The sequence below is a fragment of the Sapajus apella genome, unplaced genomic scaffold, assembly GCF_009761245.1.
Source record: "Sapajus apella isolate SASKATOON/1434 unplaced genomic scaffold, GSC_monkey_1.0 scaffold2, whole genome shotgun sequence".
Taxonomy (NCBI): Eukaryota; Metazoa; Chordata; class Mammalia; order Primates; family Cebidae; genus Sapajus; species Sapajus apella.
The window spans coordinates 66096121-66123329 of NW_022436942.1; the positions used below are offsets into that span (position 1 = coordinate 66096121).

The 27209-nt window shown below is 43.0% G+C and overlaps 2 pseudogenes across 2 annotated transcripts; one reads left to right on the plus strand and one right to left on the minus strand.

Moving 5' to 3' along the window:
• The first annotated feature begins 21112 nt into the window (after positions 1-21112).
• LOC116566229 lies at positions 21113-22648 on the plus strand (annotated as a pseudogene). The gene has a single exon (XR_004275805.1). The product of XR_004275805.1 is annotated as a splicing factor, proline- and glutamine-rich pseudogene (transcript).
• Positions 22649-22892: 244 nt separating this feature from the next.
• LOC116566238 lies at positions 22893-23365 on the minus strand (annotated as a pseudogene). The gene has a single exon (XR_004275812.1). The product of XR_004275812.1 is annotated as a sorting nexin-8 pseudogene (transcript).
• Between the last annotated feature and the right edge of the window lie 3844 nt (positions 23366-27209).

Below are 27209 nucleotides of genomic sequence, written 5' to 3' on the forward strand. Positions count from 1 at the left end.
CTGGTATGAATATTGCTACACATGCTTAGTGGTGAACACATAAGCATTCCTTTTGGGCATATACATATGAATAGAATTGTTGGATAGAATTCATAGGTTATGTATGTGATGGCTTTAGCAGATACTGTGAACCATTTTATAAGTGTTTATAACAATGTATACTGCCACCAATAATATATGAGTGTCCCAATTGCTCCAACACTTAGTATTAACTATCTTTTTAACATTAGCCTATTATGGTAGTGATAGATATTGCATTGTGGTTTTTCTCTGACATCCAAATAACTTTTCATGTGAACTTCCTATCTATGTCTTTTGTCCATTTTTTTCTCTTGGGTTGTTTGACTTTTTCTTATTAATTTGTAGGAGTTCTTTTTATACTTTGGAAAAAAGTCCTTTTGGGTTTTGCAAACATTCATTTTCCCTCTACTTGTTGTCTTTTCATCACTAGTAGGTGATATCTTTTGATTACTATTAAGAATTGTAGTTGTAGTCCAATTTGATATTTCCCTTTAGAACTTTTGTGATCTATTTAGGAAACTTTTTCCAATGTCAAGGTCGTGAGGATATTCTCTCATGTTTTTGCCTGAAAGCTTTATTGTTTCACCTGTCATGTTTAGATGCATAATCCATCTGGCATTGATTTTTGTGTATGCTGTGAGGTAGGGTTCAAGATGAATCTTTTCCTCATATGGATGTCCAATTAACCTGGCACCAATATTTGAAAACACCCATTCTCTTCTGTTTGCAGTAATACTTTTGTGATAAATCAGATGGTTATATATGTGTGAGTCTGTTTCTGGACTCTATATTTTGTTCTGTTGGTCTCTTTGTCTAATCTTCAAGAAATTTTCATTTGGAAGAGAGATTTGTGAAGAAGGGGGTACCCTGAGGAACCCATTTTTTGGTGATGATTGGGGGAGAAGCATAGAGAAATCTATTTAGCTTCTAGAGGCAGCTGTGGCACAGTCCTAAAGTCTTAGCAATTTGAATTACAGTATCTAGGGCCTCTGTGGCACCGACCATAGGTTTCCTTGGAGCAGTCCATGGGTATAAAATGGGCATTGCCCTTGGCTGTGTAGGCTTTAGGCTTAGTTCTCTGTTCCTTCCATGAAGGATGAATACAAAGAATTTGAAACCTCTGTGCTTGCCTTCCCCTGAAACCAATTTGCCACTGCATGTTCCTTTCCCAGTAAGCTGTGAAATACAAGGTCTCCTTGTAATACTTTTATACACTGCTCACTGCAGTTTAATATATGAGACACTGCATCATAGTCTGGAGGTTCAAAATTACCTCGAAGTAATCATTTCCTAGAGGGCTGGTAGTAAACATTCTGTCACATAGCTATAGATTGTTGCCTGTTGCCATCAATCAGCCCCCCAGGGGGATATTAGGGAGAATGATACAGGAGTGAACTGAGAACTGGTGAGTGTCTGCACGTGGCTGCCAGGTCTCTGCAAAGGGAGATCGGTGTCATGGTCTGTGGCAGACTGGCTTTGTGGGGGGTGGGCTCCTTCAGCACTAAGGAGCTAGAGGTGTGGGTCTGAGCCCTTAGTGGCCTGTTGGCCTGACTCAGCTTCAAGGTCATGGGATCCTTCATCCCTAAACTTGGCTCTCTGATATCTTCCCTAGTGATTTGGACCAAACCCATCACCTGTGTTTGCAAAATAATAATAGTTGCCATCCATAAGCACTCACTCTGCCCCAAGACATCTTCTAATCATTTTCATGCATCATTTCAATCTTCAGAGTGACTTAAGGATGAAGTTACAATGTTAGCCCTATTTTAAATCTGAGAAAACTGAGGCTTGGCGATCTTGGCTAACTTGCAAGGTCATGGAAAAGTCAAGATTTGAACCTGGGGTGTTCTGCTTCCAGAGGCTGGGTGCTAAGTCACTATGTACTCACTCTCTTAGACATCCAGCTCTGCACTGGGCCCATTAGCCAGTGATCTCACTAAATATTTAAGGATGCTGCTTTTGTCCTCATTGTATAGATAAAGGAACTGAGACTATAAGAAGTGCAGCTGCTCATCCAAGTTCAGTGAGTAGATGGCATTACTGAGGTTCCACTACAGGGCTCTCAGGCTATACATCTAAAACTTACTTCTTGGGTAGGCAGTAAAACATCTCTGTCTGCAGAGTGAAGAATGTATGCAAGTTCATCTCATGAACTTAATGTCTTGATGAACTTACATCTATGTCTCCAAAAAGGGCAGATCAGGTTTTGGCAAACTGACATATAAACAACTTAAATGACCCTCTTGAAACACAAAATTATTAATAAAATGTAGGTATGGACATATATATTTATTTGGTAGGGGCATTCAAGTAAGGGGCTCTGAAACTTATACTTCGTAAACTTCATGGCAAATCCATTCTAGTTTCCAGTCTTCTGTGGAGTCCCACATTGGACGCTAATCTCCAAAACTCAGAAGATTTTCCTGCATCAGCTCAACTTTTAGAAATCTGAGCATGAAAAGAAGCACAACGTGGAAGATTTGAAAGTGTTCAGCATCATCTGTGGTCCCAGCCCAGGACTGAAGCTGCAAGTGGTGAGGACTGTGATTGACTCTAAGCTAGTTTCACTCAAAGTGTGGTCTCTGAGCTGTGGGCCTATGAGATGTTTGTTACCAGTCCAGAACAAGATCAGTCAGGCACCAAGAACTGGCATTTGAAAACTTTTACAGCAATTCAGTACTGCAGAGGGTCCAAGTGTCTTGCTAAGCAGGACGTGGACAAGTTTGCATCTGACATTTTGAAACACTAGTCATGCACAGTAGAACCATGTATCAGTCCATGATATATTGGGAGAAAAATAAAGCTGGTCCTTTATCATAGACAGTTTGAGAAGCATTGGTCTAAGCCTTATTGGGGATGTCATTGTTTTGAATACACTCAGTCATCAATCAACGTTTCACTTCACAAACAAGCAAACCTCAAACCACACCAAGAAAATGATAACGGCAACAACAAAATCCCAAATCTGACCCAGTCAAAATCTGTTTGTGGTCTGGTTTAGTTTTGATCTGGATAATCTCATTGGCCTCCATTTTTGTGCAGGCTTTGAAGAAGGTAGCTCCAGTGCCTTTCAAAATGTAGCCTAAGGACAACAGCCTTTATCCAAATTGCCTGGGAAGCTATGTTAATTCCCATTGCTTTGTAAGAAATCACCATGTACTTAGCTTAAAACAACATAAATTCATCTTGCCATGTCCATTGGGAGAGGAGTTTGAGTCCCGTGCTCAGGATCTCATCAGGCTAAGATCAACATATTGGCCAGAGATGGGGCTTGAGGTCCTTTTTCAAGCTCACTAGTAGGTGGCAGAATTCAGTTCCTTGAGGTTGTAGGACTGAGGTCCTCAGTCCCTAGTGGCTGCCCACTGTTCTCTGCCATGTGGTTGTCTTCATAGTATAAAAGTTTTCTTCTTCAAGGCCAATAAGAGTGTCTCTGTTACCTTGATCTTCACAGTGTCTTCCATCTCTGACCTCCACATCCTCTTCCGAAGGACTCAGATTACGTCAGACATGCCAAGGATAATCTTCCCTTTCATTTACTTATTAACAGATTAGGGGCCTTAATTACATCCACAAATTCCTTCACCTTGGCCACATAATGTAAGCTCATCAGAAGAGTGACAACCATGCTATTGACAGATCTCAACTACACTCAAGGTGAGGGGATTATACAGGGCATGTACAGAAAGAGGGAGCTATCTTGGGGGCTATTTCAGATTCTGCCTATGCAGAAGTCAGTTTAAAAGGTATGTTCTTGGTTCCAAACCCAAGAGAATTGATTTGCAGGCATTGTGGGGCCCCAGAACACACATTTTAACAACTTTCCCAGCTACTTTGAGACTCTAAGTTATAAAAATCTGGGCTTGAGTGTCAGATTTGCCACTTATTGGTTGGGAGGCCTCTAGATAATCATTCCTTGTCTATGACATTCAGTTTCTTTACCTGTAAGGTGAGGTGGGCAAGCCTACCCTGCAGGATTGTAGAGAGGATTAAATATGATGAAGATTGGTGGTTTTTTCATCCTAACTGCACAGAATCATTGGGGAGGTGCCCTGAGTCACCTCAGACCAACTTAGTCAAAATCTCTAGGATGGAGTCTAGGCATCAACATTTTTTTAAAGCTCCCCAAATTATTATTATTATCATTATTATTATTATTTTGAGACAAGATCTTGCTCTGTCACCCAGCCTGGAGTGCAGTGGTGCAATCACAGCTCACTGCAACCTCAATCTCCTGGACTCAAGCAATCCTCTTGCTTCAGCCTCCTGAGTAGCTGAGACTGTAGCACAAGCACACCTGGCTAATTTCTTTTTAAGTTTTAATAGAAATAAGGTCTTACTATGTTGCCCAGGCTGGCCTCAAACTCCTGGGATCCAGCAATCCTCCTGCCACAGCCTCCCGAAATGCTAGGATTACAGGTATGAGCCACCACATCCAGCCTCCCCAAGTGATTCTAATATGCTGTTGATCTGTAGTTACTGCTACAGTAATGCTATGCAATGAATAACTCTGAAATCTCAGTGCCTTGCAATAGCAAGCATTTCTCTCGCTCTTATGTCTGCAGATGGGCTAGGGTTTGATTAGTCAGGCCTCACTCCAGGCAGGGTGTGTCTGCTCTGTGTTTCTCATCCTAAGGCCAGCAGCTCTGTGGGACATGCCCTTATTATGATGCTGACGGCAGGAGCACTGGAAATTGGAAACGTGCCACCTCTCGAACCTCAGCTTGTAACTGGCCCCCTGTCACTTTCTCTTACATTACATTGGCCAAGGCAAGTGACATGACTAAGTTCAACAACAGCAGGGCAAGGAAGTAGACTCTATCGACAATGGGAAACACTGCCAAGTCACATGGCAAAGAGCTCAGATGGATGAGTCTGCTGAGAGCGGGTGTGGCGTTAGGACCAGTAACCCGATTTACCACAGCTGATAACCTCGGATGCTAGGAAAAGCACTTTGCAAGGTGCCTGGCCAGAGTGGATACTCAATAAACATTGTGTATTCCCCTGGAGCATGGACTCCCACAGCTTCCTCTGAGGCTCTCCAAAGGGAGTGATTCTCCTTCCGTGACTGGTTCCAGGGATGAAGGGCTTTCCCTCACTGGCGTGAAGTCGAAAGAGAGGAGCTTGCCTTAATGCACCAACTGGTTTGAATTCCTGGGAAGAGAGATCCCCATTGGAGGCTGCAAGACCTATGATTATCTACTTAAATATCCATTTTCCCATCCACCACTCACAAAGTGCTCTATTTATTTGCACACTCTCCGTAATATAGCAGCGGAGGGAGAATTCATTAAGGCAAATAGTGAGGGTAGCTTTCAAAAAAAAATTCATTGCTCTGTTTTATGCAGTACATAGTTCCCTGTTTAATGAGAACTCGGCAACTCCATTTTCCTTAAGGGTTTAATAAAAGTATAATTTAAAAAATTAAGACAGACGGGGAAAGTGCCGAGAGAAGCTATTTTCCCCATTAACGCGCAGAGTAGACCTTCTTGGTACTGCAAGATGGGTGGGGAGAAGAAAAACTCCAGGAGCTATCAAGAGTTCTTTAAGGTTACATAAAACTCCGGCCGGGGTTTATGTCGCCTAGGGATTCTTGCTGAACAGATAGGAATTAGATTTATGGGTTGAGTAATGGGACTGTTACCAGTTGGCAGTTTAATTAATGCTGATATAGGAGCTTTGCTTTCTCTGAACTACAGAGCACTGGAGGAGGAGACATTTACATTTTTAAAATTTTCTGAATATTCTTGATTGCCTTTGGATGTTAGAGGGAGGGATATTCTTGGGGTGGCAATGGCCAATGTCCAGGTGATTCTCAGCTCTCTGCATGTAGCATGTCAGGGGAAAACTGTTAACCACAATTTGGTTTCCTTCCATCTTGCTACTGATATTGGCTTCTTGAAGCAGGGAAGAACCTGAGAGAGAGTCATTTTAATATGATGTTATTAAAGAAGCTAGCTAAGAATTAGTATTGCTTACATTTTTGAGTGCTTATTTTATTAATTTTCACTGGGAAACTAGTGTGGTTATCATCATCAGGAAACCAAGGCTCAGTCACACAGACAAAAAATACAGAGCTGGGATTGAACACTGTGTCCACGTTTTAAATTCTGTGCTGCCCTGTCTTATGTGACAAATGGTCCAACTGAGGCTCAGAGAAGTGGGGTAAAATTCTCAAGCCTGAATAGCAAGTGAATGCAGAGTGGGAACTAGATTTCTACCTATCAGGCTTCCCTGGTACAACTCTTGAATTTAATGTGGGGATTCTGACTGACTGTAATATTAATCTGCGTGACTCTCATTGAGAAATATAAACAGGCTTTCCTTCCTCATCTAGAACACAGTAAGCAGAGCTCATATTGATGGAGGGCTTACTACGTTGCAGGCACTCTGCTGAGTGCTTTGGGTTTATTATTACATTTAATCCTCACAATAAAGGGTAGGAGGAAGGTATGTAGAAGGAAGGTATCTCCACCTTAGAGATGAGGAATCTGAGGCTCTGGGAGGTGAGATGACCTGCCCATGGTCACAAATGGGGAAATGGACCAGATAGCATTCTGACCCAGATCTGTCTGAAACTCCCCAGTCTTTGCACTGGCCCCCCAAAAAACATTGCTTGGCTTTTCCACTACTTCATTTTACCCGTGTTCCAGGCTGGCTTCATCCATGATCTCTGGGAGTTGACTAATGCAATTCAGACTGACACATTTGGGAATTATTTTTAGCAACTTCCCATAAAAATCCTTCCTCTCAAAAGATAAGAAGGCGTCTGCTTTCCTTGCCCACATTCCCTTGTTGGCATGTGGTTCTAGGCCTCCTTGATGTGCTGTGTTATAAATCAGGAGGCTCTCTGACCTTGAAGAGACGAATGGGTCTCTGAGTATGGAGTAAGTGGGTCAGCAGTTTGGGAAACACTCTCATCTCTGTCTCTCTTTGGCTGCCATTTATTGCATGATCCTTAAGAGAACCACATTTCTTTCCAACCAAGAAAATGTATATGGTTTTCCTCTATGTTTGATTTAAAAGTAGTTAAATTTTTTTTTCTTGACCATGTTGTCAAAGACATTTGAGTTGATGACTGAAGGTCAAGAGGTAGATAATATCCAGAGAATGGAGAGAATGATTCCTAAATTTATGTTCATGTTATCAAGGCTGGTAACTGGCTTTAAGTATGTTAAAGTTACTTTTTACATTGATCAAAGAAAATAAGCTTTGATTTTGCAGGGATTTCCTATTTAGGACAAGCAGAAGTGACTTTTACATCACACAGAACCCTGATCTCCATGCTCTCATTCATGCCAGACATCACTAATAGATCATGGCACTATTGCCTGCTCACAAAAGTTGTGATCTTAAGATCCTTCCCAGTAGAGGGCTCCAGGTAGCCACTGCCACTGATCAAAACTGTATTATTGGTCAAGCTTGGTTGGATGTTATTATATATCCTTTTTGAGTTTTCCTGCCACACAGCCTCAGCTACAGGCCAAACTGGATTGAGATAAGATGCTAATCAAGGCATCATATGGGAAATTAAATGATGCTCCAATTCTTAAATAATTAGAAATGAAGGCTTAGAGAAGTGACTCATTGACAATCACATAGCCAATAAGCAGGGGAAGGAATTTAGTAGATTTGAGAGTCAGATAGACCTAGCTTCAAGTCCTATCTATACCACTTCCTAATTTGGTGATGTTGGGAAAATCACTCCAATTCCCTGAGCCTCAGTTTTGTCATTTGTAAAATGGGAGTATAATCTACTGACCTTATTGAGCTATTGTGAGAATAAAATGAGATAATGCGTATGAAATGCCTAGGGGAGGGCATGGTAGATAGAGGAGGTACCTAATATCAGAAGTTACTTTACCAGTGTTCTTCAAAATATCTTGTGAACAAAAAGCTTAATACACATTATTACAAGATCTGAAAACTTTGTAAAGTGGGCACCACTAACCCTATTTACAGATCATGAAATGGAGACTCAGAGAAATAAGACAGCTTTCCCAACATTATACAGTAAGTAAAATAGCAGAACAAGAATTCAAATTTTGGCTCATTGCAACCTCTGCCTCTTGGGTTGAAACCATCTTCTCACCTCAGCCTGCCAAATAGCTGGGAATACAGGTTCAAACCACTATGTTTGGCTAATCTTTGTATTTTGTATAGAGACGGGGTTTCACTTTGTTGTTCAGGCTGTCAAACGCTTGAGCTCAAGCAATCTGCCCATCTCGACCTCCCAAAGGACTGGGATTACAAGTATGGGCCACTGTGTCTGGCAATCCTTTATAAATGTCAGCACGTTTATCTGCATGACTATTTTCCCTTACTTTTATTTTTCTCTCCAAAGCGCTTTTTAACTGTCCAACGTACTATCTTACTAAATAATTTACTTATTTATTATGCATATATTTTACTCTCTATCTCTCTCCTACTTGATCATAAACCCCACAGGTTAGGGAATTTTATTTTGTTAACTGCTATATTCACTGATCGTGGTACAGAGCCCAACAAGCAACAAGAAATATTTGCTGAATAAATGCATGAAGTATATACCTGGCTCAAAAGCTTCCATTGTGCCATACTATGTCCTAAACAATTTATAATCAGAACTATCATTAATCGAATGCCTACCATATTCTAGGCATCATGGAGGCATCAAAAATATACTGTTGCTAAGTCTGACCATAATCTTTGATGGAAGAGATGTTTTTCTAGGCTTTGCAGTTGAGGAAACTGACATTCAGTGTGGTTATGTCACTTGGTCCCATCAGACAGCTATTAAGGAGCAAGTGGCGAGCCAGGTCTAGGTCAGCTGGTCAACAAGACCTGTTGTTCTTCCCCAGCTCACATACTACAAGAGACATGCTTCACTCACAGGGAGAAGGAATGTGCCTCGACACCTGTAAATGTATGTATGTATGAATAAATTATAGGCAGGTATCCCTCTACTAAAGTAATATTGGTTGTACTACTTGTCTAGGGCTGCTGTGATAAAGTGACACAAACTGGGTGGTTTCAAGACAGAAACCTAGGCCAGACACTGTGCTCACGCCTGTAATACCAGCGCTTTGGGAGGCTGAGGGAGGAGGGTTGCTTGAGCTCCAGAGTTTGAGACCAGCCTGGGTGACATAGGGAGACTTTGTCTACTACTAAATTAACAAAACAAAACAAAACCAGAAATTTATTGTCTTACAATTCTGGAGGCTAGAAATTAAAAGTCAAGGTGTTAGGAGGGCTGGTTCCATCCAAAGGGCTGTGAGGGAAGGGTCTGCTCCGGAACTTTTTCCTTGGCTTGCAGATTGCTGTCTTCTCTCTGTGTCTTGTCCCACTGTCTTCTTTATATGCCTGTTTGCCTTCAATTTTTCTTTCTTTTTTTTTTTTTTATAAAGACACTGGTCATATTGGATATGGGAACCACCCTATACCAGTATAATCTCATCTTAACTAATTACTTCTGCAATGAGCCCGTTTCTAAATAAGATCATATACTGAGGTACTGGGAGTGAGGACTTTAACATATAAATTTTTGGGAAGGACATAATTCAACCCATAACACAGATATGTTATATATAAAATTATATAGATATAATTTTTAAACGACAAGATAAATAGGAAGATGCTAGTATTTTTTTTCCTGATGAATTAAAAACTTAGCTTTATTGAGACATCATTCCCATACTATACGATTCACCTATTTAAAGTGCATTTCAATGATTTTTAGTGTATTTACACAGTTGTGCAACATTACAAGAATCAATTTTCTAACATTATTATCCCCCCAAAAGAAACCCCATGCTGTTAACAGTCACTCTGCAACTTCCCTATCCCCTGGCAACCACAAATCTATTTTCTGTCTGTATAGATTTGCCTGTTCGGAATGTTTTGTATAAATGGCATCTTATAATATGCAGTCTTTGGTCTGTTTTCTTCCACTTAGCATAATATTTTCAAGGTTCATCCCTGTTGTAGCATGTATCAGTACTTCATTCCTTTTGACAGCTGAATAATATTCCACTGCATGGACATACCACATTTCATTTATCTGTTAATCAAGTGATGGGTATTTGGATTGTTTCCTCTTTTTGACACTATGAATGGTGCTGTTATGATTATTTGTGCACAGGCTTTTATGTGGACATATATTTTTGTTTCTCTTGGTAAAATAGCTATAAGTGTAATTGTTAAGTCATACAGTAACCCTACATTTAACCTTTGGAAGCAAGCTACTTTCCAGACTAGTTGCCCCAATTTGCATTTCTACCAACAATGTATCAGGGTTTTACTATACCCACGTCCTCCCCAACACTTACTATTATTTGCCTTTTAAATTAAAGCCACTCTTGTGTGTGTAAATTGTGCCCTAGTGTGGTTTTAATTTGCATTTCCCTGATGACTAACAATGTTGAGCATAATTTTATGTGTTTATTTCATATCTTCTTTGGAGAAATGTCTATTCAGATCCTTTGCCTATTTTTAATTGGTTTATTTATCTTTTCATTATTGAATTCTAAGAGTTCTTTACATATTTTGGAAATAAGTGCCTTATCACATACAAGATTTGCAAATATTTTTTCCCATTCTGTGGTTTGTCTTTTCAGTTTCTTGATGGCATTCTTTAAAGCAAAAATATATTATTTTTGATAAAGTCCAATTAATTTACATTTGTTGTCACTTCTGCTTTTGGTGTTGTATTTAAGACATCAAACCTGAGGTTATGAAGATTCTGTTTTCTTCTAAGAATTGTATGCTTTTAGCCCTTACATCTAGATCTGTCAAACATTTTGAGTTAGCTTTTGTGTTCAGTGTAGTATAGGGGACCAGTTTCATTCTTTAGCATGTGATTATCTCAGCACTATTTGTTGAAAATATTATTGTTTTTCCATTGAATGGTCTTGGTACTCATGTCAAAAATCAATCAGCCATTTTCAGGTATACAATATATTAACTATAGTCACCATTATGCAGGACGAGTGAGCCCCAAAATTGGGGCATAGCCCAGGAAGGTTTTTGGCTTTGCCCCAGAAAGAATTCAAAGGTGAGCGGTAGTATCAGGTGACAACTTTTACTGAAGCAGCAGTGCACAGCAGCAGCAGAAGGACTGCTCCTTGTGGAGCATGGTTACCCCATAGGCAGTGTGCCCAGAGCAGCAGCTCAGAGCCAGGTCTGCAGTCACATTTACACCCATTTTAATTTTATGCCAATTAAGGGGTGGATTATGCAGAAATTTCTAGAATATGAGTGGCAACTTCCTGATCGTTGGGTTGTTGCCATGGATGGGGGTGATAACTTCCAGGTGTTGCCCTGGCAATGGTAAACTGACATGGGACTGGTGGGCGTGTCTTATTGAGACGTACTCTTTTTTTTTTTTTTTTTTCGAGACAGGGTCTCATTCTGCTGCCCAGGCTGGAGTGCAGTGGTGTGAACTCAGCTCACTTGAGCCTCCACTTCCCAGGCTCAAACAATTCTCCCACCTAAGCTTCCTGGGTAGCTGGGACTACAAGTGTGTACCATCACACCTGGCTAATTTTTGTATTTTTTGTAGAGGTGGCATTTTGCTATGTTGCCCTAGCTTGTCGCAAACTCCTGGGCTCAAGTGATCCACCTACCTTGCCCTCCCAAAGTGCTGGGATTACAGGCATGAGCCACCGTGCCCAGCCTGGAGAGGTACTTTCACTTCTTCCCTCTTTCAGCTAGTCTTCAAATCTGGTTCAGAGTCCAAGCTCCATCTCCAGAGTCAGTTGAGTCCCGCCCCCTACCTCAATTATGTACAATAAATCTCTTGAACTTATTCCAATCAATTAATCAATCAATAAACAATCACTTGGCCAAAATATATGAGTTTATTTCTGGATTCTCAATTGTATTCCATTGACCTACATGTTCATCTTCTGCTACTACACTGTCTCAGTTTCTGTAGCTTTGTAGTAAGTTTTGATTGGAACTTGTGAGTTCTCCAATTTTGTTCTTTTTAAAGATCATTCTCCTTATTCTGAATTCCCTGCATTTTCATATGAAATTTAGTATCAGCTTGCCAATTTCTGCAGGAAAATAAAGCCAGCTGGGATTTTGATAGGTATTGCATTGAATCTGTAAATCGATTTGAGAATTACTGCCATCTTAAAAATCATAAATCAACATGAGATATCTTTCCATTTATTTAGGTTCTCTTTAGTTTCTTTCAACTGTATCTTACAGTTAATGGACTATCTTTTGCATCCTGGGTAGATGCTCCCTGCTTTGATAATCTCTGGTTCAGGGATTTAGGCACATTCACAAGGCTAATCCTGTTACTTGCTGTACGATATTTTCTTTGGCCTCCCTTTACATGACAGCAACTACAATGTCTCTCAGTGTGACTGGTGGTGGGTATGTGACTGGTGGTGGGCCCTCTGCTGGGTGTGCTATATTTCTTATCTGTCACTACTGATGATGATGATGATTCCTGTGCTGAGCGTTTGTTTTTGTTTTTTAATCCACGATCTCATTTTATCTTCAAAACATCCCAATGAGGTATGAATGATTACTTCTGTTTTGCAGATGGGAAAAGTTGAGGTTCAGAGAAGCACACATCTAAAAAGGGGCAGAGCATGTAGTTGAATCAGGTATCTTGACATCCAACTTTGGCCACTTCCAGGCCACCCCACATGCCATCTCCCAGGTGGGCGTCAAATTTTGCCAACGAACTGTCTTTCCATTCCTTTTCACTTCTACTGAAGACATAATGGTTAAGGAGTACAGTGCATATAACTTGGCCCTGACTTGCTAGAGTCTCTTCTTCAAATTACCAAGATGGAAGTTGGCTTTATTCTCAGCAGCTGCTTATGATTTCCATCCTTGTACCAAAATTTTTGTTCAAGAACCAGAAACTTGTTCAATTCATAAAACTCAACAGACCTCATGGGAGGATTGGACTATATGTATGTTCCAGGATGGAGCCCACCAGAATTACTGAAACAGAATCCCTGGGGTGACCAGGAGTTAAAGGGAGTCTTGGATTTTAAATTTTAATAAGAACTTCAGGTAATTTATGATCCAGTTAATCTGGAAAACATACGTAATGAAATCCACTCACCTGTCTTTTTTTTTTTTTCCTTCATCCATCCATCTCCTCATCTTTAAGATTGGCATAGTACTAGAACCCAGCTTATATGGTACATAAGTTAAATGTGGGACATGCGTAAGAGTTCCTGGTATGTTATGAGAGCTGATTAAGACTTACACGTGGGCATCTCCTATGGTCCTGGCCTTTTTCTGGTTATTAAAGATGCATTAGAAACAGGCAAGGCCTTGTCCTCCTGGTGATGACCACCTAGCTATAATGAGAACAAATTTGGGTATCAGATCGAACTGGGTTAAACTCTTGCCTCTGCCACCCACACTTGATGTGGACACACTACTGTACTTCCCTGGATCCATTTTCTCAAATGTAAAGTGAGAATAATGATAGAGTTATTATTTAATAATAATCAGAATTAAATAAGATAACATATAAAGTGCCTCACTATATATTAAGAGATACCTTATTTTTCCTTTCTCACTGATAACTTTTAAAAAAAGAAATCCACAATGGTGTGTACTGTGGAAGTCGGTAGTAATAACGTAACAGTGATGTCTGCCATGGATTGAATCCTCACTGTGTGCCAAATCCTTTACATTCATTCTCAATGTATACAAATAAGAAAGGAAGGTCTTACATGGGGCTTATCACACACCATGCATTGTTTTAAGCACCTTATGACATTAATTGACTCACTGCATGCTTACAACTGCCTTATGAAGTGGGTATAACTATTATCCCTATTTTATAACAGAGGAGGCTGAGGCTCAAAGAGGCAAAGCAACTTGCTTAAGGTCACATAGCTAGTAAGTGGCAGAGCTGGAATTTAAATCCATATCTCTTTTTAATCTGGGAATGTTAATGTTTAACTGCCATGTTATGTGGCTTCCCGCAGAAAGGTGGCTAAACAGTCACAGGAAATTGGAGGAAAGGATTCCAAGCTGAGTGAGGGCTTCAATCACCACACCTGCAAACTGAAGCATGTTCTACTGAGTCCTAGTGGAAATTCTCTTGTGACAAAAAGATATGTCCAGGCGTACCTAATTCCCTTCAATTTTGCATAGAGCCAGCTTTGCCAAGTTCTCCTGCCACGCAGGAATCTAGAGAGCCCCTTGGAGAGATTTGATTTCCCTAATCCCGCCAAGCACAAGGAGAGTTTGGGAGACATGAAAGGCAGCAGTTATTTATTTCATGAATAGATAACGGCAAGCCATTTAGAGGGAGCAGTGGCAGGAAGATGAAAAAGCTATTAATGCAGTCAGAAGCTCATTTCTTTCAGAGTGGTCAGCAGCGGCGGAGAGGACAAAAACGAGAAAATATTGCAATGGCTGCTCAAGACAACACAAATTATTCAGGAGATATGAAAAGGCATTGTTCACCATCGTAAACATTTTTTAAATGTTTATGAGCTCTGTTCAAAGGCATCTTGATGGATGAAACCCAATAACATTTATGGGGGTGTGCATGTACAACTGTGTGTGTGTGTGTGTGTGTGTGTGTGTGTGTGTGTGTGTGTATACTTGCATTTCTTTTGTTCTAGTATCCTAGAATTATTTGTAAATCCTTTCTTTGAGTTGATGCACTCAACAGTGGATAGACTGGGTCTAGATAATGCAAAGAAGTCCATGCTCCCTAGTTCCCTGAGCAATTGTCCCATTCCTGGTGTCTGCTGTGCTACAGATGAGGCTCTGGGAAGCTGGGGGTTGATTTGAAGCAGACTAATGGAAGGAAAAAAAATTGCACCACTGAACCCTATGGGAGATTCACAAGGTATGGGATTTTTTTCTTTGAGGCTGTGTGATTCTTGAAGAAAAATGATCCCTTTGACATAGCTCAGTCCACTTTCTCCAACCATTGATCATAGTGCAGCACCTGTAAAACTCTAATTCCTTAGAGAATTCTTTTTGAAACACTACCACTTTTTTTAAGTGACAAAATTGAGGAAAGCTGCTAAGCATGGCAATTAAGCCATACTATCATTTCCATACACAATTATCATCTCAATTACTTTGAATAAAATGACTTGCTTAGGTTAAGTAACTGGCCAAATTAGGCAATTTATTGGTTTGATAGCTTTTTTTGCCCCCTACTTGAATTGGTTTACTTTTGATCTGGGACTCATGCACATAACCAACTGAATTGTTAGGGGTGGATTAATTTTTGAATCCACTAACCAGTTTTGCAGACGGGTTAAAAACACCAGTATGGGAGTCAAATGCACCAGAGTTAAATCCTGGCACTTTCACTTTCTAGAGGTGTGGCTTCGTGAAAGCTGCGAAACCCCTCTATTGAAGCTTCAGTTTCCTCATCTGTAAAATGAACAATAATAATTAGACTTATTTAATTGGATTGTGAGGTCTTATGGAAGTAATTCAGATAAAAAGCTTTGCATGGGGTTGGCACATAGTGAGTTTTCAGTAAGTATTGGTTATCATCATCATCATCATCATCACAATTATTGTCATCATAATTAGAAGGAAGGGGCTGAGGATAGCAGGTGAATTGTAAGCTTTTCAGCCCCAGGAACGCTTGAGGAAAGTTGGACTCTTGGTAGTATCACTAAAAGGAATGTATCCATTAGAGATAAATGATGGTCTTGCTGGGATGGCTATCTGCTGATCACCGACCCAGAGATGTCCCGAGCACACTTTGTTGTTGGGTTCTTATTTGTTGGGTGTAATTACAGGTGATGCAATTATGGGCTGCAGGTGCACTGAAAAATGGGAGCGTGACATGCACCCTTCTCATTTTCTATAGAACACCCTAGGTTCTGTCACTAGCAAGATATTCCAGCTCAGGGACCTGAGATCCTGCAGCTTCAGTGTGCTGATGTGACCCACAGCCACACCAGTACTCATCCCTAAAGACCAAAATGGTGACTGGGATGTAGGACATTGGGTCTGGGTGTCCATGGCCTTCATGATACTGTTAGGTTAACATGCTACACTGCTTCTTATTCTGTATTCCTTTTTTCTTTCTTTCTTTCTTTGAGACAGGATATTCTATAGACCAGGTTGGAGTGCAGTGGCATGATTATGGCTCACTGTCGCCTTGACCTCCTGAGCTCAAGTGATCCTCCTGCAACAGCATCCCTGGTAAGTGGGACTTCAGGTTTGCACCACTATACCCAGCTTATTTTTTTAAGTTTTTGTAGAGATGGGGTCTCATTTTGTTGCCCAGGCTGGTCTCAAACTCCTGGGCTTTTAAAGTGAAGCAAACCTTATGCCTGGTAAGCCTATCATGTCTTGTGAGTTTCAGTGACAATCCAAACCTGACACTTGTTCCAGTGGCCTTGAAAGTGTTATGTAATTTTCAGTTAAAAATATTTGGACTTGGGCTATGTGCAGTGGCTCACACCTGTAATCCCAGCACTTTGAGAAGCCAAGGCGGGAGGATCACCAGGTCAGATTGAGACCATCCCGCCGAAGATGGTGAAACCCCGTCTCTACTAAAAATACACAAATTAGCTGGGCGTGGTGGAACACACCTGTAATCCCAGCTACTCAGGAGGCTGAGGCAGGAGAATCCTTTGAACCAGGGAGTTGGAGGTTGCAGTGAGCCAAGATTGTACCACTGTACTCCAGCCTGGTGACAGAGTGAGGCTCCGACTCAAAAATAAATAAACAAATATCTGGACTAGAATTAGCATTGTCATTTATTCACTGAGTAACTTTAGGCAAGTTACTTAATCTCCTTAAACCTCAGGCTCCTCTTCTGTAAAATGGGAATAAAAATACACACCACATAGAGCAGTGATTAATTAAACAAGGTAATATATGGCAAATCCTAGAACAATGCCTGGCTCAAAAACTGAACAATGATTATATAAAATGTCCAGTATAACGCTCTGAGCTGAGTCTGGCCAAGGGGACTTTCTGCAGGCTTCTCTTCTGCTTATCAGGGACCATTCTGAGCCTGGCATCACATCTCCAATTAGTTAGAAAGTTGCACCCTGCCTGGCATTGACTAGGGGTGTTTTAATCTACAAATAGAGCACGAGTTCTGTGAGGCCAGCAAACATCTCATTCATATCTAGTTCCCCCCCAGCCTTTGGCAAAATACATTATTTTATGGCTGAAATGCAGGACACATGTTAGAGGGCTGAGCACATTTAACCTGGACTGGTTTGATGATGTCATGTAGTAAAGGCCAAGCTAAGGAGTTTGAACTCTATCTTATAGGCAATGGGGTGCCATGGAGGCTTTTCAGCAGGAAAGTGCTAGGACAAGATTCATACATATGACTAATAACGATGATGATAATAATGACAATGGTGCTGATGATGGGAAAATTTGGGCTTCTTTGTACCAAGAACTGTGGTAAGTGTTTTATGTGTATCATGGCACTCAGTCCTGACAATGACTCTGTGAACTTAGGATATTGGATAATTGGCTGTGTGCTGGACAGATTGAGGGCAGAAGACTGGAGTCTTTTAAGACTTGATATAGGCTTCCATTAAGGAAGGACAGTGAAAATGGAATTGACAAGCCCTCAAACACATAGCGCACATTTGTCAATTTTATTGGTCAGCCAAATATCCCCTTAGTTCAGTAAAATGTTCAACCAAATCGATTTAATCCTTTATGTCAGAATAGCCAAAGTAGTCATGGCTGGTATAGAAAGAACCTTATTAGGTTGAAAGGGATGTTGTGACTCATTTGTAGCTAGGTCATAACGTCCCCCAAGAGGATATTCTAGGGAATGTCTGTGACAGAGGTTTTCATGGTCTAATGCATGAAGTCACTGATTTGGGGCAATTTTCTCCTAGCTAGAGGCTGTGCTCTCCTGACTTGAGACTTCCCTAACTCTTTAGTGAAAAGCTCTTCTGGGACTGTTCTGAGAATTCTGATTGGCCGCTGGTTATGTTGTTTGTCTTTCACAATTCCAGTTTGTATGTCGCCACTATTCCCTCACTTACTTAAGTCAGAAACTCGTGTCATCCTAGCAGCCCTTTCTGTCCAGTCTTGTTAATCACCAAGCTTGCCAGAATGAATTCCCCAAGAGCTCTTACATCCATTTCCATCTCCCCATCCCCTTTGCCACCTTCATCCAGGGCACCATTATTGCTCATCTCAGAACTGAAAAAGCTCGTAACTGGTCTTCCTGACCCCTGTCTTGCCTCTCCAACCTGTTCTTCATATTGCAGCTGGAATGCCATTTCCAATATTCAAGTCTCATACGCCATTCTCTTGCTTCGAAACTCAAACCTTGTGTTCTGTCATTCAAGGCTACTAAAAACCTGGCCCCTTCCCAGCTCCCCGTTCTCAAGTGACAACTCTATGTGTGCCCCAGCCCTGCCACATCTTCATGTAGGTCCCCAAAACACCAGGCACTCTCAAACTCTTCCAGGGAAGTTCTTGGCCTGACACTGTGAAGCCACAGTAGGTGACCCCATTTCCCCTGCTGCTCACTCCCTTTTTTATGGCCCCATCAGCACAGGGGTGGGGGAGCTGGTAAACGAGTGCTGTATTTCCCTGGGAGGTTCCTCTAGGGCTGTATCTGCAGTTCCAGTGGAGATTGATGAACTTTCAAATGATGAGATTTCTGGGGGCATTTATTGACATATAAATCAAAATCCAATTTTTGTGAAGGAAAATCCCAGCTGGTTTACATGGCAGGATTATGAAACAGTTTTTGCTTTGTGCACAGCCTCCTGTATGATGCAAAATGATTTTATCTTCCACAAAGGAAGCCTGGCTTTTTAACTTCTGCGGGCATTTTCCTGGGGTAATTCTGGCACTGGGTTCAGTTTGAATACTTCCCATATGATTGGCATCCTGAGATCGCCAGCTGATTTCGAGAGGAAGAGATGTGAAATTTATCGAGTGCCTACTATGTACCAGGCTATCCCTACAATATCCTATTTTAACCTTCACAATTAGTGGGGCCTTACTGGCAATCGTGTGATCATCTTTCCATCATCTTCCTGAGAAAATGTGTTAATTACCTATCATTACATAACAAATGGACACATACTTAGCTGCTTCCAACAGACTCACACTTACTGCCTTACAGTTTCTGTGGTGAAGAGTCTGGAAGTAGTTTAAGTAGGTCTTCTTCTCAGGGTTTTCCATGTTTTCAATCCAAGTTTTGGCCAAGGCTGTGGTCTCATCTGAGCCTCAACTGGGGGAAGGATCTGCTTCCAAGCTCCCATCGTTGTTTTTAGTGATCCATTCCTAGTTGGCTGTAGAACTGAGGACCTCAGTTTCTTGATGCTTGGCCAGAAACCTTCAGTTCCTTGACACATGGCCCTTCCCAACACAGCCATCTACTTCTGATCCAGTGAGAGAAAGAGAGTCTTCAAGCAAGATACATGTTATAATCTTACATAATATTATCCCAGAAGTGACATAATTCCACAGCCTTTGTCATAGTTTTCAGTGGGAAGCCAGACACAGGTCCCACCCATACTCGAGAGGAGGAGATCACACACAGCATGAGTACTATGAGGTGGGAATCATGGGGGCCACCGTAGAGTCTGTCTGCCACAGAAAGGTTAGGACATTCAAGGTCGCTCAGCTACTAAGACTCAGGTTGTACCACTTTGCTGGCCTGCCAACTGATTGCAAAGACTGTGAATGCCAAAGCCAAGCACTGCCTGGGAGATTTACCCTGGACGCTGATGCGAAAGTCATTTGTTCATGCCTGGAGCTGCTGTGTTGATTTTAAACCCGAATCATTAAAACAGCGAGGGGAAGTGAAGCAATTCTTCAGAGGACAACTGGGGTATTATTACCCTAAATGGAGAAGGGATCCTGAGTGTGTCCACTCCTGCTGGAAACAGTCCTCTATGGGCAGGCGTTCTGTGATGGAGCCCAAGTGACCATGACGCACCATGACCTTTGGAAAAAGCACAAGTGGCTGCTCAGGGGTAAATGCCAAACACAGCCTCTTTCCTTCTGGTTACCCTTCACGAAAAAGGTCCATGCCATCTGGCTTATTTAATAAAGTCTTGTTGCTCTGTTTTTTATTTTCCCATCAACACTCACAACCACCAGTTTGATGTCTGGAGCTCTTCCAACTCTTGAATTCTGACCAAGACTTTAAACCCTACATAGCTGTCATATATAGTTGTATGGGTTGTGCACTGCATAAGAGATGCCTAGATGGGAGGGTGAATCATATGGAAAATCACACTGAGACCTTGTTTCCAGCAGCAATGAACACTCTCACCATTTCCTCATCTTTTAATAACACCCCAGTTTTGTTTTGTTTTGTTTTAGATGGCTTCTCCCTCCACTCTCCAGATTTTGTACTACTTATTAAGCCAGGGAGTGCCTTCTGCCTGGGGGAAGAGTCACCTTTCTGCAATTCACATACACAGACCCATCTAGGCTTGCAGCAACCTTGATGACTATTTTCAGGATAGTGAGCCTTCCACTGGAGTAGGTAGTGACATAATCTGCCTAAGCTGACTTTGAAAGCAAGTGACTCACAGTTTCTAAAACCAACTGACAGCTACCCAATCACGGTGGAAATTCTGCTTTCAACACACTGCACCTAAACTCCTAAGTCCATATGTAGAATCATTAAGCTGAAGAACGTGCAGCTCCAGCTGTCATGTGCCTTTAAATAAGCCTTAAAATCGACAGCCAAGATTGGACTCAATGCTGATTTTCAGACATAAAGGCTGTGCTAGGGGAGTGAGTACTGAAAAGCCACATTAAAAAATATGCAATCAACACCAGCTGTGGTCCAATTAAATTCAACTGATGGCAGGTGTTTATAGAGATTACACACATACACTTTACCCAACAAATCACTTCCTTCGAAATGTGAAGTTTGGTAAACACAGCAGTGGCTCTCATAGTGAGGTCCATGGACTATTCACATCAGAATGAAGTCCTTAATGAAAATGCAGATTTTTGGTCACCACCTCAGACCTACAGAGTCAAAATATTTTAGGAGAGGGTGGTACAAGAATCTGATTTCTCACACACATACAAACACAGAGTTAAATTGCAAAGAAGAAGTAATATACATAATACAAATTAATAAGACATCTGAACAGCAGGGAGAAATTCCTGTGTGAAATCACCAAGATATTCCTTAAAGATGTTTGCGGCCAGTGTCATCCGCCATTTTGTGGGAAGCAAGGCGGCCTCCACGTTTCCTGAGCGGCGTCTTCGCTTCTGCCTCGACCGCCCCTTGACCACAGACATGTCTCGGGATCGGTTCCGGAGTCGCGGCGGTGGCGGTGGCGGCTTCCACAGGCGCGGAGGAGGCGGCGGCCGCGGCGGCCTCCACGACTTCCGTTCCCCGCCGCCCGGCATGGGCCTCAGTCAGAGCCGCGCCCCACGGGTCGTGGCCCGGGCCTGAGCGGCCCCAAGCCTCCGATCCCGCCACCGCCTCCACACCGACAGCAGCAGCCGCCGCCGTCGCCGCAGGACTCTTCCAAGCCCGTCGTTGCTCAGGGACCCGGCCCCGGAGTGGGCAGCGCGCCGCCAGCCTCCAGCTCGGCCCCGCCCGCCACTCCGCCGACCTCGAGGACCCAGCCAGGGTCCGGGCCAGGCCCGACCCCGACCCCGACCCCGACCCCGACCCCGACCCCGCCGCCCGCGGTCACCTCGGCCCCTCCCGGGGCGCCGCCACCCACCCCGCCAAGCAGCGGCGTCCCTACCACACCTCCTCAGGCCGGAGGCCTGCCGCCTGCGCCCTCGGCGGCCTGGGCCCAGGTCCGGGGCCGTCCCAAAGGCGGCAAAAGCCAGGGGGCTGCCCGGGCCTAAGCACTCCTGGCGGCCAGCCGAAGCCGCCGCAGCGACGCAGCGGGGAGCCTCGCGGGGGCCGCCGGCACCACCCGCCCAACCACCAGCAGCACCCCCAGGGGCCCCCGCCCGTTGGGCCCTGCGACCGCAGCGAGGCGAAAATCTCGGACTCGGAGGGGTTTAAAGCCAACTTGTCTCTTTTGAGGAGGCCTGGAGAGAAAACTTACACACAGCGATGTCGGTTGTTTGTTGGGAATCTACCTGCTGATATCACGGAAGATGAATTCAAAAGAATATTTGCTAAATATGGAGAACCTGGAGAAGTTTTTATCAACAAAGGCAAAGGATTCAGATTTATGAAGCTTGAATCCAGAGCTCTGGCTGAAATTGCCAAAGCTGAACTCGATGATACACCCATGAGATGTAGACAGCTTCGAGTTCGCTTTGCCACACATGCTGCTGCCCTTTCTGTTCGTAATCTTTCATCTTACGTTTCCAATGAACTGTTGGAAGAAACCTTCAGCCAGTTTGGTCCTATTGAAAGGGCTGTTGTAATAGTGGATGACCGTGGAAGATCTGTAGGAAAAGGCATTGTTGATTTGCTTCTAAACCAGCAGCAAGAAAGGCATTTGAACGATGCAGTGAAGGTGTTTTCTTGCTGACAACAACTCCTCACCAGTCATCGTGGAACCACTGGAACAGCTAGATGATGAAGATGGTCTTCCTGAAAAACTTCCTGAAAAACCAGAAGAATCCAATGTATCAAAAGGAGAGAGAAACTCCTCCTCGCTTTGCCCAGCATGACACATTTGAGTATGAATATTCTCAGCGATGGAAGTCCTGCGGACTTCCTTAGGAGCCGATTCATCTTCTGATTTGTTGTTCTTCCTCTTCAGCCATTTCTCTGCTCTCTCTGCACTAACACTTAAAGATACACATTCATCTAATACCCCGGGGATGAAGAGAAAGATATGCCTTCAATTTTAAATCGGTCAAGCTTCCATCTCAGCGCTGTGGCTGTGCACCCTCTGCACCATGCCCTCGGCCTCCCGCATGCGCCGGGTCAACTGGGGCGAGTACTTAGCTGGGGTCAGCTCACTGTGATAGGAGCCCAGGATGGCCCGCATGCCGTCCCGCTCCTTATACGACTAAAGCAGATCCAAGAAGAGGTTCAGCTTCTCCACCACGTCATTCTCCTCCTGCTTACCCTGTTGTGCAGCCTTGTCGGCGAGCAGCGCAAATTCCACAGACAGGCCTTTCAGAGCCTGCTTCAGGGACCCCCACGTGCTGCTGTTCAGAGCGGCCCAGGAGGGCAGCAGGGTCGTGTCAGACCCTATGGCACTTAGCTCCTTCCCGAATATGAGAAGATATGCAGCCTTGTCGATGGCCCTCGACGCGATCCGCTCAGCCCTGTCCCGAAGTGTGTGAAAGCTGTTGTAGATGTTCCGGATCAGCTCCCGGCTGATGGCAAACTGAGCTTGGATGTCAGCTGGGAGGAAGTCCTTGGCCCTGGTAGCCAGCTTACAGTTCATGAATTCCTCCCCAACACAGTGTGCTGATTCCTTTAACTTGTTCTGCACATCCTGAACGAGCCTTCAAATCAGGAGGCACCCAGGAGATACAAAGGGAAACCCCAGTATGCAGCTGTTCACGCATCCAGGAATTCTAGAATTTCAGAGATGCCTTAAACATCATCTGACTCGACTGTCATTTTAAAAAACAAACAAACAAAAAACAACAACAACAAAAAACACCTGAGGTCAAGCGTGTAGTCCCAGCTACTCAGAGCCTGAGGCCAAGGGTGTAGTCCCAGCTACTCAGAGCCTGAGGCAGGAGGATTGCTAGCCTGGGTAACATAGTGAGGATTGGTGTTTTTATGGAGTTGCATTAAATGTATAAATTAAATAAAGAGGATTGATTTTTTTAATATATTGATCTTATGTCCTTGCCATTTTTGCTTCTTAGTTCCAGAAAACTGTATAGATTCTTGGTGGCTTTTACTTTTTTCTTTTTTTTTTTGAGGTGGAGTCTCTCTGTGGCCCAGGCTGGAGTGTAGTGGCGCGATCTCGGCTCACTGCAACCTCTGTCTCCTGGGTTCAAGCGATTCTTCTGCCTCAGCCTCCCGAGTAGCTGGGATTACAGGTGCATGCCACCATGCCTGTATTTTTGTATTTTTAGTAGAAACGGGGTTTCACCATGTTGGTCAGGCTGGTCTTGAACTCCTGACCTCAAGTGATCTGCCCACCTTGGCCTCCCAAAGTGCTGGGATTACAGGTGTGAGCCACCGCACCTGGCTTCTTCGGTTTTTATTTTTTTTTACATAGTCAATGATGTCATCTGTGAGTACACACAGTTGTTAGGTATAGCGAACCTTAAGTTTCTCTTCAAAGAATCAGTATGTCATATGTTTACCTCTCTTATTCTTTAATTCTCCATTTTAAAGTTTAATTTTCTTGTAGTTTCAGTAAACAACCTTTTCCACCAGTTTTAATCAGTAGTTCACATCTGTTCCCTGCTCCCTTGCTTCGGTTACCAGCTTTGACCTGACTCATCCTGATCACCTGCCCCAGTCGCCTGCTTTGACCTAGGTCACCCCTGGCTACCTGTTCTGACCTGCCTGTAACTGTCCTTTCTGCCAAACTACCCATCCCACCACTTGGGCTTGTACCCCTGTTCCCTTTAAAACAGTCAATCTGAATTAGACTAGACTGTGAGGTCTAACCCTAGCCAACAAGGGAGTGACACAGCAGTAGGGGTGACCTCCGTCAGGAATAAGTACCCCTTCCTCTCCCTTGCCCAGGTGTGCACTCACCGTTGTTCCATCTGTGAGCCGCACCCTTCTAAGGAAGTAAATTGCCTTGCTGAGGGAATTTATATTTGAGTGCTACTTCTTTTGCGACACTGAAAATTTACATATAACAACAGCTTTACTTCTTCCTTCTCAATCCATATAGCTTTTATTTCTTTTTGTTTGTGTATTTTATTGCGCTAGACGGTAAGAGATGACATCCTCGCCTGGTTCCCAAGCTTAAGGGGAAGGGATCCAGTTTCTCACCATTAAGCATAATGTTAACTGAAGATTATTTTTAGACCTCCTGGTAAGACCATCTGGTCGGGCATATAGTAAAGAATGTATTGAATGAATGAATGAATGAACGAATGAATGAATTAATGAAAGTGTCTATAAAATAAAGTGTTGGGGGAGTGGGAGAAGATAAGCAAGGAACTAAAAATTAGGAATTAAATTACGCCTGGTTTTTAAAGGTCTTGAATGCCTCAGAGCTCTCAGCCAAGAGGCTGAATCATCGAACAAGAAATAACCAAATGAAACTGAGACCAAAGCCAAGTGCTGCCAGTGGGTGCCATACAGAGGACCCCACTAGCCACTGGGTGCTGAGTCCCATGCCTGCTCTGGTGGCCTCTTGCCTTTAGCAAAGAATAAAGAGAACTGTGTGTGTGTGTGTGTGTGTGTGTGTGTGTGTGTGTGTGTGTCTCAGTTTGGCCCTAAGGGCCCAGCAAAGAATAAAGAGAACAGTGTGTGTGTGTGTGTGTGTGTGTGTGTGTGTGTGTGTGTGTGTGTGTCTCTCTCTCTCTCTCTCTCTCTCTCTCTCTCTCTCTCTCTCTCTCTCTGTCTCAGTTTGGCCCTAAGGGCCCAGGATTTCTGTCTGTGCTGCTGGCTTTAGGCTGGACACAGAAGAATGACAGGTCACTGCTCTACTTCTTATTCCCTAGGTGATCTTGAGAAAGCACACACCCCCTCCGGGCCTGTTTCCACATCCATAGACTAGGCATGGTGATAGGATTATAGGGGAAAGAACTAGCATTAAGGGCCTACTGTGAATTGCTCTTTATATTAATACTTCTTAAAGAGCTAGCATTTTTGAGTGTCTCCTATTAAGTAGGCAACCTGTGTGTATTATTTCACAGACTAACAAACAAAAAGAATCTGATTTCTAACAAGCACTATGCAAAACAAGGCACTATTTTAAGGCTTCTAGGAATGCTGAGATACATCACTTTTAACTCTCAAGTCGGAATAAACTGTTTTAATTGGATCAAGGTTTTGGTCTCTAGGAGAAACCTCTGGAGATGCCCTTAGCAGAGTAAATATCCTCTATTTTGGGCCTTTGGAAACTTTGTAAAAAGGTATTCCCTAAGCCTTTGTTCCTGTCAGTTCTCCCAATTCCCTGACATCTCCAAATGCCTACATCAGAAACTTTAAAATTCACTATGTTTCAGGACCTGGAGGGAACATTTAAAAGTGACACCTACCTGAGCCCCGTATTTGCAATCAGTTGATGCATCCGTCTGGATATGTTTGTCCATAAGTAATAGAAAAATCCCATAGTGGCTCAAGCTGTAAGTGTACTTATCTCCATTAAGAAGAGATCTGGCCAGGTGCGGTGGCTCATACCTCTCAGCACTTTAGGAGGCCAAGGTGGGCTGATCACGTGGTCAGGAGTTTGCGACCAGCCTGGCCAACACAGTGAAACCCTGTCTCTATTGAAAACACAAAAATTACCTGGGTGTGGTGGTGCACACCTGTAATCCCACCTCCTCAGGAGGCTGAGGCAGACGAATTGCTTGAACCTGAGAGGCAGAGGTTGCCGTGAGCCAAGATCATGCCACTGCACTCCAGCCTGGGTGACAGAGCAAGGCTTCATCTTGGAAAAGAAAAAGAAATCTGTAGCAATTCCATTAGTAGGGTATACACTCAAAGGAAAATAGATCATTATACTAAAAAGACACATGAACTCATATTTATCACCATCTATTCACAATAGCAAAGACATGGAATCAACCTAGGCGCCCACTGGTGGTGGATTGGGTAAAGAAAATGTGGTACATATATGCCATGGAATACTACATAACCATAAAAAAGAATGAAATCATGTTTTTTCCAGCAACATGGATGGAGCTGGAGGCCATAATTCCAAGTGAATTAATGCAGGAACACAAAACCAAATACTGCATGTTCTCACTGCATGTTTAGCAAATACTGCTAAACATCGAGCACCCACAAACATAAATGTGGGAATAATAGACACTGTAAACTACTAGAGATGGGCAGGAGGGAAGGGGTCATGGGTCAAAAAACTACCTGTTGGTACTATGTTCACTACCTGAGAGCGATATACCCATGTAACAAGCCTGCACATGTACCCCCTGTGACTGGAAAAAAGAAGTGGGGAGATTCCAGGATTCACTTGGGACTCTGGGCTGCAAGATGGCTCTATAATTCTTCTACCACTCCACAGCCTCCTGCCATATAGTCATGAGCTGACTGCAGTAGTACCAAACCTGATGGCCTCACACAACTGCATTCAAAAGGTAGAAAGTAAGTGTTGAGGAAGCAACAGGGAGTTGGAAGCCATGGTGGTAAAAAGAGCTCTCCTGAGATCTGCTATCTTTTGACCGTGGAGGAAAATTGT